Source organism: Lissotriton helveticus, chromosome 5_1 (genome assembly GCF_964261635.1).
Source record: "Lissotriton helveticus chromosome 5_1, aLisHel1.1, whole genome shotgun sequence".
Classification (NCBI taxonomy): domain Eukaryota; kingdom Metazoa; phylum Chordata; class Amphibia; order Caudata; family Salamandridae; genus Lissotriton; species Lissotriton helveticus.
Genome location: NC_136065.1, coordinates 50699373 through 50715269, shown reverse-complemented (window position 1 = coordinate 50715269; position 15897 = coordinate 50699373). Strand labels below are relative to the sequence as shown.

Genomic DNA, 15897 nt, shown 5'->3' with positions numbered 1-15897 from the left:
AGGTTATAGACCATATATAGTTAAATATCTCAAGTCCATCTCTGCACTCGATGGAGATACAGGTCGTCGATCAAAAAATGTGCTGGCCACCTCTAACGGTAATAGCGTGGCCAGGGCTTTTGTCAATCCCTCTGCAAATTGCACAGGGTGCTCTTGTTTGACATGCCGCACCATGGTATGTATTGAGAAGGAATATTTTTTTGTTGGATTTCCTCTTGAGAGAAACGAGTCACATATCGTGCAGGTTACTTTTGGTGCATTTACTTTCTTTTGATCTTCAGGATAAGTGAAAAATTGCCAGATGAAAGATTCTTTTTTCTTCTTAAAGGTAGTCGATCATTTTGTTCAGATTCGGAAGATGAATGAGATACGGTAGCCATTTCACCAAAGTCTTCCGAAAAATGTAGGACGTTGTTCTCTCTTGAGAGTAGAAAAGATAGTGAGAGAAGTGGGTGGAGTGCTGCGTGTAAATTCCAGAATAGAAACTGGTAAGAACCAATTGGAAGTGTTGTTTTCATGTTGCAGCAGGCTGCCATGTAAATAGTTATTTAATAAAACGTTTTACCCTGTTACTTTGCTGGTGTGTTGTATTTTTTTATAATATTTGTATAGGGTTTGTCGTTATTTTGGGCGGGGTGGGCGGCTGAGCCGAGCTATCTTGCAGCCATCATGGCGTTGAGCTCGGTTTCTCTCACTAGTTTCATATTTCTCATGAGGGGTTGTTCCTAATGTATCTATTTTAGCGAGGTGAAAAAGAGATCCTATCAGTGGCCTACTGATTTTGCTCGATTCCTTTTGTTTTTTCTAACGATTTTTAAGTTAAAGTTTGCTAGCACGATACAGCGGCTAGTCCGCATTTTATATATGTCTTTTTTATTAGGGGTCTCCTCCGGTGGAGTCGGACGATCTACCTCTAATAACCGGTAAGTGTTCCTCTGAAGGAATGCGTCTTGAAAGTGGCTGACTGTAATGTATGATATTTCACTCAGTGACTTTCAGGACCATGCTGTTTCAAAACTGTGCATGTGCTTGAAGCAGGCGTAGGTATTGACGCAGCATTGTGAATATAGTGCATTGGTGAGCCTTGCTGGAGCTGCATCACAGTTGCGATGCAACTCTAGCAATGTATTCGTTTTTGAGCACAGATGTGTTACGCATGTATGGTGTTTTTGTACCATGGTGCGCCACATTTCAAATGTGGCACACCATGGGTAACGGAGCACTACCATACTGTGGTGCACATTAACTGGTGCATATCTGGGTATGAAGTAGTTAACATGAATCTGCCCCATAGGTTACAAATCCGCGTTTAGTAGACTGTTTGGCCTTTGTAGTTTTATGTTTTTTCTGTTATTCTATGTAGGTATGTAATATTGCAAGATTTTTGTCACGAAAAAGAAGCCATGAGTATTGGGTTTGTGAAAGATGGCAAGATTTTTAAAATTAAAAAGGAAAAATCATGGCATTGTTTAATATAGTATTGTAAATACTTATCTTTAACAATGATGAGAGAGTAAAAAAAGGTTAACCTGATGTTCGAAAGTTATTCACAGGCTTCTTTAGAGGAAGTATTCTATATGATTGTAGCGTGGGTGTTTCACTTTTTTATAGGTAATAGAATGCATTCTGCAAGCATGTAGTACTCCTCCTGCTACAGCATAAATATTCTTCAGTGCTTATTTTCATTTCGTAAGTGGTATTGAGACCGACACAGAACTTCAATGGATCGGAGGGGCTGTTCCTGTGCATCTGGAGGACTGCCAAGCCGTTGCAGCAGTGGGAGTGAGGCCTCTCACGACAGAGAACTTCAATGGATCGGAGGGGCTGTTCCTGTGCATCTGGAGGACTGCCAAGCCGTTGCAGCAGTGGGAGTGATGCCTCTTACAGGGGCGTAGCGCAGCTCCTTTTGATGTTCACAATTGCAGATAACAGGGTAAAGATGTGAGAGAAGTGGGTGGAGTGCTTCGTGTAAATTGCAGAATAGAAACTACTAAGAACCAATTGGAAGTGTTGTTGTGAAGTCACATGACTTCACATTTGCGTCTCAGGACGTGTACGCGGTGATAGTATCTGGTCACGTACGCCATTTGGAAGTAGCGGTCTAATTCAGCGAAGTTTCAAAACGTGAAAAGGAGTAAATCCAAATATATCCGGATTTAATATATCTTCTGAGCTGGAATCAAGCATACAATTGTTAAAGTATAAAACCTTTTATATTTTTTTTTTAAAATACCAAGGTGTGTACATTCGGTCACACACGAAAGTTTAAAAAGACATTCGGCTCCATTTAATGAAAATTTTCATAATAATAAAAAAGAAGCCTAGGTTTACTGTCTTTGACGTAGTATAAGTTCTTTGATGGGTCTATGAAGAAATTTAATAAGTTGCAATCGCGAAGTTTTCCTGAAATATATAGGCGGGTGCGCGCACACGGTCGCGCACGAACGAAAGCCAAAAAAGGGGAGATAAACCCCCTTTATAATATGCTCCTGGAGCTGTTTTTGGTACAATGAGTTAGTTCTGAAAATAACTTTTTTTTTTTTTTTAAAACAAGTGTTATGTTGTTTGATTTTGGACCAGGGCGCCGCAGGACGTGTCTTTAGGTCAAACCCTCAAGTATGGCACCGAACATCCAGGACTTATGCCATTTGTGGAAGGCAGTGACATCTAAGAATCTCAGGGACCAAGCATATCCAGAGTCCTCCCCGGGGTATTTGCACAACGGTCCTCCACCCCTAGGCCGTCAGCTATGCTACCTTGACAGGAACAGTGTCATGCAGTTTTTGATTTTTTTAACTTGCAACAACATTTTCATGTGTGACACAGGATCAAAATGAAATGAAGAAATTTATCTTTTCTCAGGGCATTTATGACTCTCAATTTTTAGTTTAGTAAGAATGAGGCTCTGCTCTCCGTACAGAAGAATTTCTCCACACTCGTTGCATTTCATGTGCACCTTTGCAAGATATGGTCTCAAGTCCATCACAGCACTCGATGGAGATAGAGGTCGTCCACCAGATGATGTGCTGGCCACCTCTGATGGTAATAGCGTGGCCAGGGCTCTTGTCGATGCCTGTGCAAATTCCACAGGGTGCACTTGTTTGACATGCCGCACCATGGTATGTATGGAAAAGGAATATATTTTTTCTTGGATTTCCTCTTGAGAGAACCAAATTGCATATCGTGCAGGTAACTTTTGGCGCATTCACTTTCTTTTGTTCTTCAGGATAAGTGAAAAATTGCCAAATAAAAGATTCCTTTTTTCTTTTTAAAGGTAGTCGCTCATTTCCTTCAGATTCGGAAGATGAATGCGGGGCGGCAGCCATTTCAGCAAAGTCTTCCGAAGGGCGTTGAACGTTGTTCTCTTTTGAGAGTAGAAAAGATAGTGAGAGAAGTGGGTGGAGTGCTCCGTGTAAATTGCAGAATAGAAACTACTAAGAACCAATTGGAAGTGTTGTTTTCAAGTCACATGACTTCACATGCGCGTCTCAAGACGTGTACGCGGTGATAGTATCTGGTCACGTACGCCATTTGGAAGTAGCGGTCTAATTCAGCGAAGTTTCAAAACGTGAAAAGGAGTAAATCCAAACATATCCGGATTTAATATATCTTCTGAGCTCGATTCAAGCATACAATTGTTAAAGTATAAAACCTTTTATATTTTTTTTTAAAATACCAAGGTGTGTACATTCGGTCACACACGAAAGTTTAAAAAGACATTCGGCTCCATTTAATGAAAATTTTCATAATATGAAAAAAGAAGCCTAGGTTTAGTCTCTTTGACGTATTATAAGTTCTTTGATGGGTCTATGAAGAAATTCAATAAGTTCAGATTGCAAAGTTTTCACGAAATATATAGGCGGGTGCGCGCAGTCGGTCGCACACGAAAGCCTGGAAATGCGCTATCCATTTTATTGAGAACTGTTGCCGAGAGTGCGCACACCGGGTCGTGCACGAAAGTTTAGAAAGGCTATTTTTATTTACAGGCAAATTTTAATGCGTTGAAAAAAAGGCAAGGTACAGACTTTCTAATTCTGTATCGCTTTACAAGGAGTCTCTATGCAACTTGAACAGTGAAGAAAACGGCTTGTTTCTGAAAACAATATTGCCAGAACTTTATTGACAAAAGTATAGGTTGTATACACGAGATATTTCTGAATTAGCATTTTAAAAACCAATGAAATTCACTGAAAAAACCATAGGTTTTACACACGTTATAGTTAGGAAGTAGCATTTACAAAACCTATGAAATTCACTGAAAAAACCATAGGTTTGACACCAGTTATAGTTAGCTGGAAATTTTACTGATATAAAACCAATGAAATTCCACGTTATAGTTAGTTGGACTCACTATAACTTGCGCGTGTAATGCACTGCTGATGACGTCACATATTACATCACTCATGACATTTCCAGCTAACTATAACTGGTGTCAAACCTATGGTTTTTTCAGTGAATTTCATAGGTTTTGTAAATGCTACTTCCTAACTATAACGTGTGTAAAACCTATGGTTTTTTCAGTGAATATATATATATATATTCACTGAAAAAACCATGGGTTATAGACCATATATAGTTAGGAATTAGCATTTACAAAACCTTATTTTACTCACACAAAACCATTGAAATTCCATATGTAGTTAGTTGCACTAACTATATATCGCGCACCCGCAATCCACTGCTGATGATGTCACATATTACATCATTCATGACATGGTCAGTGACATCACTGATGACATCACTGATGACATCTCAAATGACATCACTGATGACATCTCAAATGACAACATCCAGTGACTGTATGTTTCTGTAAAGTTAAAATATGTCTTACATATTGAAGAATGAATGGATGTATAAGTGTCTGGATGAAGGATTTAGTAGGTGCATGACTGACTGTATGAGTGAGTGATTAAATGTGTCTCACTGAGTGCATGGGTTAGTGACTAAACTGTTTTAATTTGTGCATCATTGTGTCTGTTGTTCTGTAATCTGCTGCATGTGTTGATCATTAGCTATATGACTAACTATATGGGTTATTGATTGGTTGCCCAAGTATTTGTATGAGAGACTGAGTGTGTGTGTGGGTGGCTGGGAGGTGTGTGACTCTGTGCATAGATGTGTGAGCAGTTGATTCACTAGATGTATGGGTTCAAAAGTGCACGTGGAAACAGCTGTATGGGCGGTTGACTGTGTGCATGAGTGTATTGGTGAGTGAATGGATATCTCAGTGCTACATGTCAAAGTAAGTACATATGTAAAACACAGTACATGTGAGAGTTGACATATATAAATAACTGTGCATAAGAGCCAGTGAATGTGTGAGTGGCTGTATGGATCATTGTGAACTTGTATCAGGGATTGTATAAGAGAGTAAATATGTGTTAGTATATGTTTCAATAAGTAAGGTGTGTATAACTATATAGTTGAGGAAATGGAGGTGTGATTGATTCTTTGCAAGACTGACTAGGTGTGTGAGTAACTCCATGGATGAGTGACAGTCTGTGAGTGTCTGTTTACACTGAGTGTATCTAAGGTTATATTAGAGTCTGAAGAGGTTCATCGTATCATCACATGAATGATGTCATCAGTGATGTGATCAGTAATGTCAAATGAGATGTCATTTGAGATGTCATCAGTGATGTCATTTGAGATGTCATCAGTGATGTCATCAGTGATGTCATTTGAGATGTCATCAGTGATGTCATCAGTGATGTCACTGACCATGTCATGAATGATGTAATATGTGACATCATCAGCAGTGGATTGCGGGTGCGCGATATAATAGTTAGTGCAACTAACTATATATGGAATTTCAATGGTTTTGTGTGAGTAAAATAAGGTTTTGTAAATGCTAATTCCTAACTATATATGGTCTATAACCCATGGTTTTTTCAGTGAAGTTTCAAGGTTTTGTAAATGCTAATTCCTAACTATATATGGTCTATAACCTATGGTTTTTTCAGTGAATTTCAATGGTTTTTTATTAGCAAATATCAAAAGCTTTAAAATGTCAAGTACGTGGTAGGTAAAAACATTTTCGTGTTTATGCACGTTGATGTGCTTTGAACGCTGCCCCCCCTCCCCTCTTTTCTTTTAGGATTATTCTCTCTTTGCATATAGTGAAGTGTAGGTAACGCAGGCCTTTGCCCCCGTTGTAATCCGTCGTGCCTGCTTCCCTCTCCATTTGATTGATTGTTATCCAAGCATGTACTGTTTTGGAATTGCTTCTCTTTGGTTCATTCTCTATTTACAAACAAGCACATAGTCGCAATACTCTGTTTAGTCTTTGCAGATAGTGAAAAATCGTTAGAAAAAACAAAAGGAATCAAGCAAAATCAGTAGGCCACTAATGGGATCTCTTTTTGACCTCGCTAAAATAGAAACATTAGGAACAACCCCTCATGAGAAATATGAAACTAGTGAGAGGAACCGAGCTCGACGCCATGATGGCTGCAAGACAGCTCCGCCGCCCACCCCGCCCAAAATAACGACAAACCCTATGCAAATATTATAAATATATACAACACACCAGCAAAGTAACAGGGTAAAACGTTTTATTAAATAACTATTTACATGGCAGCCTGCTGCAACATCGATCCAAATACATGCTGCCGTTCCCGGGATTTCTCCCCGACTACTCTGCGGCCTACGAGATGGAGAGGCCGGGGCATTGACTATGCGGGGCCTCCGGCCGCAACCACAGCGCCAACGATCGCTGCTGACGGAGGGGAGCCTTGCCGGTGAGACCACTGATCTGAAGAACCGCTGCCTGCGGTGGCTCCCTGAGCCGCTTGAATGAGGCCCCCGAGGGGCGGTGTGGTGGCGCGGACTCGGAAGGGGCGCTTGGCTCCTGCCCCCTCCCCAAGTCTTGTTGCCCTGCTGTGGCTTGAGATCGTCCCCGACATAGGCGGCCGGCTCCCGGGGTCCGGCGGAACTTTTTGTCTTTTGGTGACTCTTCCATTCTGGACCTTGTCCCTCAATCCGTTTGACCTGAAGACACGTCCTGCGGTGCCCTGGTCCGACCATCACATATACCTGCGCCAGGAGACGGCGTGGGGTGCACTGGAAGGAAGAGGCGGCGCGAACGAGCCTCCCCCACTTCCCCAGGTGGAGGTTTCTCAGCTGCACCCCAGCGCTTAACTCGGCATCTGAGTTACGCCCACTCTTCCGGCACAGTGCCTACCTGCGCCACGAGACGGCGTGGGGTGCACCGGAAGGGAGAGGCGGCGCGAACGAGCCTCCCCCACCTCCCCAGGTGGAGGTTTCTCAGCTGCACCCCAGCGCTTCACTCGGCAGCTGAGTTACGCCCACTCTTGCGGCACAGTGCCTCTCTCGGCCAGCTGAGTTGCGCCTGCTCTTGCTATTACAGCGTCTCACCCGCCATCCGGCTGATTTGCACCCACTCTTGCGGTACAGCGACAGGCGGCTGCCACGGAGCTCACGAAATGGCGGTCGGCTCCACAGACTTGGGCCTGGCCTGCAAGGATGGCTCTGGGCAACCCTGGAACTCGGACGCTTGACTGCTAGGGCATGGGCCCCATTCCCAAAAGCGTCCCCTCAGCCTTGAAGATTCTACAAGAGTCACCGGGGCCCCCGACTCCCGCAGACTTCCGGTGGGGAGCGACTGCCATGATTGCTTGTGGAACGGTCACAACGTAGCCACGGGGTGCTCTCATGCTGACGCCAGCTTCAGTCTGAAACATCCAGAAACACTGTAGTGTCGCGTAATGCGTCATATGACGCGCCGCGTTAGCGCACCCGATGCGCGAAGCGCAGCTTCCCGGAAGCGATCCGGGGCACAGGGCAGAGCGCGTAACGTAAGCATAACAGGTCATGTGACTTGTTAATAAAAATTTTCATTGGTTCATTTCACTTTTGGTTTCCTAATGATGTAAGGCTAGGTCATGTGACGTAAAAATGACACTTTTCATTGGTTTAGAACTATTTTTTATGTCCCAAATGATGAAAACCCCTCCTTGTTTCCTCACTCTGACTTTCATCTTTGTGAGAGGAAGACCTACAGTGCCTCGCTCGGCCACCTGAGTTACGCCCGCTCTTGCGGCACAGTGCCTCGCTCGGCCAGCTGAGTTCCGCCCACTGTTGCGGCACAGTGCCTCGCTCGGCCAGCTGAGTTCCGCCCACTCTTGCGGTACAGTGCCTCGCTCGGCCAGCTGAGTTCCGCCCGCTCTTGCGGCACAGTGCCTCACTCGGCCAGCTGAGTTCCGCCCACTCTTGCGGCACAGTGCCTCGCTCGGCCAGCTGAGTTCCGCCCGCTCTTGCGGTACAGTGCCTCACTCGGCCGGTTGAGTTTCGCCTACTCTTGCGGCTACAGCGTCTCACCCGCCATCCAGCTGAGTTGCGCCCACTCTTGCGGCCTACGACATGGAGAGGCTGGAGCGTTGACTAGGCGGGGCCTCCGGCCGCAACCACAGCGCCAACGATCGCTGCTGACGGAGGGGAGCCTTGCCGGTGAGAGCCACTGATCTGAAGAACCGCTGCCTGCGGTGCCTCCCTGAACCGCTTGACGGAGGCCCCCGAGGGGCGGTGTGGTGGCGCGGACTGGGAGGGGGCGCTTGGCTCCTGCCCCCTCCCCAAGTCTTGTTGCCCTGGTGTGGCCTGAGATCGGCCCCGACATAGGCGGCCACCTCCCGGGGTCCGGCGGAACTTTTTGCCTTTTGGTGACTCTTCATTCTGGACCTTGTCCCACAATCCGTTTGACCTGAAGACACGTCTTGCGGTGCCCTCGCAATGCGGCCTGGTCCCTGAATGTGTGCAGGTGGACAGTATTAATTGGATCAAGATGGCGGCTTCACACAAAGCTGACTCAAGTGTTGCTGCTGATGCTATGCAGACAAAAACGGTTTTTCAGTTTGTACATTCTTCAGGATTTTTCCATCCAAGGCTGGTTGAGAGTTTGTAGAATGATGGCTTCATATTTTCAACATACTACTCTTCAACATTCTTCATAAATGTAACAATGTGAGACTCACTAGGAGAACGGCCGTTTATCTTTCCTTTCAAAATGCTGCCAACAATATTTTCTGAATGGAAGACACAATCTTGTAGCATAAAGGGCTGCGTCAAGGGTGGTATTGCCCAGAATGTCTTGTTTTCTAGAGCTCGTAATGACGAAGCCAGAACTGCCGAAAGGGATTCTGCTCCTGCCGCTACTTATTGGAGACATTGAACTATACTCTGGACCTGCCTGGCCTCGACCAAAATGGCGCCAGTATGGGAGCGACTTGCAACTCCTTATGACGTTCTAGTTACTTATCCTTGACGTTATGGGGGATGTATGCAGTCTTTGTGCACATGGCGGGCGGAGAAGGGTACTGATTGGGAATACGGACAACCCTATTGATGTCGATTTTTCATTATTGATTATTGTATTAATAAAGCTTCGAAATAATGTTACCCATGATACTCGCCCATGGTGTGCGTATGAACGATTTTATTGTAACTGATCCTGTTATACTTTCAATTAAAAAATCAACCTTCACTGATTCTGCAACCGTTTGTCACGTTTAGTTTTTTCAATTAAATGGCTCGCTTGTTACATACTCCTATACCCCTGGCTTTTGAAAGACACCATCTTGTAGAATAAAGTGCTGCGTCAAGGGTGGTATTACCCAGAATGTCTTGTTTTCTAGTGCTCGTAATGATGAAGCCAGAACTGCCGAAAGGGATTCTGGTCCTGCCGCTACTTATTGGAGACATTGAACTATACTCTGGACCTGCCTGGCCTCGACCAAAATGGCGCCAGTATGGGAGCGACTTGCAACTCCTTATGACGTTCTAGTTACTTAGCCTTGACGTTATGGGGGATGTATGCGGTCTTTGTGCACATGGCGGGCGGGGAAGGGTACTGACTGGGAATACGGACAACCCTATTGATGTTGATTTTTCATTATTGTTTATTGTATTAATAAAGCTAGAGATACGTCAAGTACGTGGTAGATCAAAACATTTTCGTGTTTATGCACGCTGATGTGCTTTGAACTCTGCCCCCCCCCCTCATCATTTAGATTACCACCGCCCATTCCACAAAAGCGTACCGGGCGCTCCCCACGCAAAAAAAACGATTTTTTTGTTGTTTTTTTTTGCCCCGCGGGGCCCTTTTAAAGCCTCCACATCAAATCTAGAGGGTGAGGGAGGATCTACTATGCCCCCTTATGGTCATTTCCCCCTTTGTTTTGGCCTCCTCTTGTCTCTCGATCCTACCGAGAGACAAGATGGCGGTCTCTCCGGACTGTTTAGAATGTTGACAGACACCGGAGAGCCAATCAGCTTCGCTTCGCGAAGTTCCGTTACGCGTCAAGTACGCGAACCGGAGCGCTACCCGGAGCGCTGTTACAGATATATATATTTTTTTGAACGTTAATTTATCAAAATCCACTGGAGCACATATATTGAGACCTAGCAAAGGCACATCGGGCTAACAGTCCCTACAATTTTGCCAAGTTTCATGCAAATCCATTCAGCCGTTCGGGCTAAAAGTGAGGCCAACCGCCCTAAGGAAATTAACATGGGAAAAACGCATTTTAGGACCCCCCTTTTTTCTCGGCCCCCCCTTGACGAACCCCCCCCCCAATTTTCAGGGGCTGCTCAGAAACAAAATGTTCCATTTTCCTGAAAATTTCAGCCAATTCCGTCCACAAACGCCAAAGTTATTAGACATAGAATTTTCAAAAATCCCATAGAGAAAAAATCCTAACTATATATACCTACTGGCGACCGCCAGTAGGTAATATATATATATATATATAACTTACTGGCGGTCGCCAGTAGGTAGTTATAGTTAGGTCCTAGTTTCCATAGGAAAAGCGTTCTTTTCCCAATAACTTTGGCGCCTTTTGACGAATGTTCGCAAAATTTTCAAAACTAGTGGGGCGCTCCAGTCGGCTCCTGTTATGAAAGCTTTGGGGTGATTCATCAAGCGGGGCTGAGGAAAAATGGGGGTCCCAAAACTCATTTTCCCCATGTTATTTTCCATAAAAATCTTTAGACAAAGCTACAGCCCAAACTGCTGAAAGGATTTACACCAAGTTTTGTAAAAAGGTAGCCCTTGGTTCAGAGAGTCCTTTATGTTAAATAGTGTAAATCCATTCAATAGTTCCTGAGAAATTCTAAAAAGTAAAAAAATATATATCTGGGCGGAGCCTAACCCGCGAGCTTGAGTTTGTCTCTGATTGGCTGCCAACACTTGAAACCAGGAGTGTTGGCAGCCATCTTGTGCTCAGACTGAGGGAGAAAGAAAAAGGTAAAATAAAGATATAAAAAATACAAGAAAAGGGGGCAGGGTAAAAACACCAGACCCCCCAGGCCTGCTCAGTGGGTCCCACAGGGACCTCCAGGCCCAAAAAAAGCATTTCAATTTTTTGGTTTCTGGCGGGGTCACGTCGGTGCGCGAATCCATCCCAAAAAACAAAGTGAGGTCTCTGGTGCTTCGTTTTCAATGCTCCCGGGTGGGCAAAGTCCTGGGTGCAATTTATTAATGTAGCGGGGGCCTGCGGGGTCCCCAGAGCCCCAGGGACCGCCACCTCCCTAGGGCTATGTTAATTATCTGCGGGAGGGCACGCGGCCCTCCCGCAGCCCCGGCGACTGCCACCCATCGGAGCTTGTATGTTTTAAAAAAAAAAAGAAAACCTGTGTGGGGTGCTGGAGGCCTCCCACACATCCTGGGGACTGCCACCTCCCCGGGTCACTAAAAATGCAAATGCAGGGTGCGTTATGGACCCCCGAGCCAAGGGGACCACCACCTCCCCGGGGCTTTGAACACATTGAGAGGGGGTGCCACGCGACACCCCTCCTGGAGCCCTTGATGGCCCAAAGGGCCGGCCCCTGCATGTCCTGGGGTGCCCACCCCGGGGACACTGCTGTTTGCAATGACAGCGGTACAAAAGGGGGTGGTGATGGACGGAGCATCTGAACCAATCAAACATTCACACCCAGTCAAAAGATCTGGGTTTAATCCATCACCGTTCTTTAGCCCACTCTGCCACCCCAGTTCAGACATGGCCATATGCAAATCAGTCTGACCCTGTGCCTCATGGGGACTGGGTGTGAGTATTGAAAGTCATTATGACCCTTGAGAATATTCCCAGAAGTGGTCCTTTCCTAGACACATGCAGAAGAAAGTGAGGATCAGGCTACTTGTCATGGCACTGTTCCTGGCCAAAGGATGCATCACAATGGCCTGAACGTCCGCAGTGGGAACGTAAGTGGTAACATGGGTACAGGACTTCACTGTGTGGGCCTGTGCTGAAGAAAGAGCATTGATGCAAGAAGAGGAGCGTCCGGTCTTTCGTAGGCCCATACCTCCCTGTGCAAATGAATGGGAGTTTCCCACAACTACAGACAAATGGGAAGACGATGAACATGAGCAACTGGGGAAAAGGGGATGACCTTGTTGAGTGAGCTGGAATGCTGTTCAAGGCTACCCTGGCTCCTTGAGCTCTTGGAGTAACTGGGCTCTGATGGCCTGGAAGATGGTGGTTGTGGCTGGGGTACCCCCCGCCCCACTTAGCCATGGCCCTTCCCTCTGCCACCATACCCTCCTGTTCTCCTGCTGACACCATAAAACCCCCTGGGACAGTAGATTATGCATGAATCCGGTTTAGGTCACTTATTGTTTCTTTCTTTAACCAGTTTTTCATATTCTGGCACTACAGTCCCATCCCCGACCCCCACATGGGTGTGCAAGCATACGATTGTACTCACAATGACTTTAATGATCACTAAAGGCTAGAGTACCCTGTCCCCATGTGGTACCTTGAGGGGCCCCCTGATTTGGGGCTGTAAATAAACTTGACCCCCAAACCTCCCTGAGGCGCATTAAGCCTTATTTCTGAACTCCCTCAGAGCACAAGTGACATAAGGCCAAAAACAAAAGCTCATTTTAAAGTTGGGAATGTAAGAACTGTTTGGGACTTTGGTAAATGTATTGTTCTATACAATGCTTTGCACATGCATTCATGATTGTGGATTCTGTCAGACCGTTCTTATTGAATATACCAATAAAACATGTGTTAAAAAAAGTCTAACTGACACCAAAAGTCTAACTTTACCAAGGTAAGTTACTACTAGTAACTCTACTACTAGTAATTTTAATAGTATTAACTTAACTTTACTACTAGTAAGTTTACTAGTAGTAAACTTACTAGTAGTAACTTACCTTTGTGAATACCTTAAAGTAGTAGAGTTAGACTTTTAGTCAAAATTAGACTTTAGGTCTAAATTTAAACTTCAGGCCTAAACTTAGATTTCAGGTGTACAGTTAGACTTCAGGTCTAAAGTTAGACTTTAGGTCTAAACTTAGACTTCTGTTCTAAAGTTAGACTTTAGGTCTAAACTTAGACTTCTGTTCTAAAGTTAGACTTTAGGTCTAAACTTAGACTTCTGTTCTAAAGTTAGACTTTTGATCTTACTTTACCTTTGTGAATCAGGCCCTTAGGGAGGAGTCTGTTGGAACATACCCCTTTCAGTTCCAACTACCTTAGGGTGCCCCACTTCCCCAGTGACAACCTGGCGATTACAGCCAGCTGCATTGGAGGATCCACTATTATGGGAATCAACAGATACTGCGCTGTCAATTACTTAACAGACAACTGGGGCAATGCTACCACATAGATTGACAGAATAAGAGCCATGAAGGTAGTGATGCAAGGCCATTTCATACACACAATCATAGGTGTGCGAGCTGCCATGCATCGTGATCTGGTTTAAATAGAGGCTTTGCTGGAAGACCCTGAGCCTGCAGCATGTGGTGACCCCGCTGAGAAGCCAGCCCTGACTGCAGCGAGACGGTGACATGTTATGGTATCTCGGTACTGTAGGACAGAAAGGTTAGAAAGTCGCAGTTAGAACAGCCAATATTTTTTGAATTCCACCAAGCTTGGGCATGTTCGAATGGAAAGAGGAAGTTTATTCCAGTGGAGTGGGGCAAGATAAGAGAAGGCACGTCCTCGGTGTTTGGCTGTGCGAATGCATCAGGAACATAAGAGTGATAGGTGGCTAGAGCGGAGGTTTCTAATTGGAATATAGGGGGTGAGATTATTGCGTAGGTATTTTGGCCCTGACCCTGATAAAGACTTGTATGTCAGGCACCACCTTATCGAATTGCTGAGATTCTTCGACTACAGAACATACCAAGCTAAGATGCATGTGGATGGCGACACACCAGGCCAACTATTGGCCAACTATTGCCCTGGTTATTAAAGACCACTTTGGTCTTTAATAACCATGGCAATGCGATTTTGCCCGACACGACTCATCACTAACCAAATTGATATACACATGGTGTTCACCACACATTACCGATCTCTTTGCGATCGTCGGACCAGATCTGTGAATTCCTCATTATGCTTACACTACCAGTTAATAAACTGATAGGGAGAGATGAACTTAACCCTATCATTACGGAGCAAGAAATCGAAGACACTGTCTGAGGAGCTGCTACATGTAGGGACCCTGGATGGATGGGTTATCCGTCGATTTTTACAAAGCGTATGAAGCTTTGCTGGTCCCAAAACAGTTAGAATTATATACAGCTGCTCTCACTGCGGGGCAACTGACCCCAAGAGGCATTACTAGTATTGCTTCGTAAACCTGGGAGCGATTCCTTAGAAATGAAGTCCTACTGATTCTTATCAATGCTAGGTACGGGAAGACATGGCTTGGCAGTTCAGGCTAGACTGTATCCATGAGGCACAGGGTCAGACTGATTTGCATATGCCCATGTCTGAACTGGGGTGGTGGAGTGAGCTAAAGAATGATGATGAATTAAACCCAGATCAGTTGACTGGGGGTGGGTGTTTGATTTACTCAAACGCTCCGTCCCTCATCCCCTTTGGTATCGCTGTGCTGCATTACATGAGCAGGAGATAACTGAAAAGTGCTGTATCTTCTAAGATATGGCACTCTGTAGCTCTCTTCTAGATCTTACACACTTGTGGCTGCCTTGTGCCAATGCAGGCACCCGTGCACCATAGTACAGGCGCCTGCATTACATGAGCTGGGGATAGCTGAAAAGTGCTGTGTCTACTAAGATATGGCACTCTTGGCTCTCTTCTAGAGCTTGCACACTTGTGACTGCCTAGTGCCAATGCAGGCACCCATGCACCATAGTACAGGCGCCTGCATTACATGAGCTGGGGATAGCTGAAAAGTGCTGTGTCTACTAAGATATGGCACTCTTGGCTCTCTTCTAGAGCTTGCACACTTGTGACTGCCTAGTGCCAATGCAGGCACCCGTACACCATAGTACAGGCGCCTGCATTACATGAGCTGGGGATAGCTGAAAAGTGCTGTATCTTCTAAGATACTGCACTCTTTAGCTCTCTTCTTGAGCTTTCACTCTTGTGGCTGCCTAGTGCCAATGCATGCACCCGTACACCATAGTACAGGCGCCTGCATTACATGAGCTGGAGATAGCTGAAATGTGCTGTATCTTCTAAGATATGGTTCTCTTTAGCTCTCTTCTAGGGCTTGCACACTTGTGGCTGCCTTGTGCCAATGCAGGCACCCGTGCACCATAGTACAGGCGCCTGCATTACATGAGCCGGAGATAGCTGAAAAGTGCTGTATCTTCTAAGATATGGCACTCTTTAGCTCTCTTCTAGAGCTTTCGCTCTTGTGGCTGCCTAGTGCCAATGCAGGCACCCGTGCACCATAGTACAAGGGAGCCTGCATTACGGGCATGATTTATTTTGGTGCAGGAAGAAATACCTTCCTCCACAAAAACAAACCAAATGATGCATTACGCATAGAAAGAGGAACTAAAGAGGAGAAATTAACATGTTTCTCCGCATTAACCCTCTTTGTGATAGGCGCACTGATTTCACTCAATTCCAGATTTACAAACCTAAGTGAATCTGTAATCGCGTGAAATCCATGGGT

General features: G+C 45.3%; 1 protein-coding gene across 7 annotated transcripts in view; it reads left to right on the top strand.

Moving 5' to 3' along the window:
• The window catches only part of LOC144754122 (butyrophilin subfamily 3 member A3-like), a 600119-nt gene that overhangs the window by 29071 nt on the left and 555151 nt on the right, over positions 1-15897 (top strand). The window lies entirely within an intron of this gene.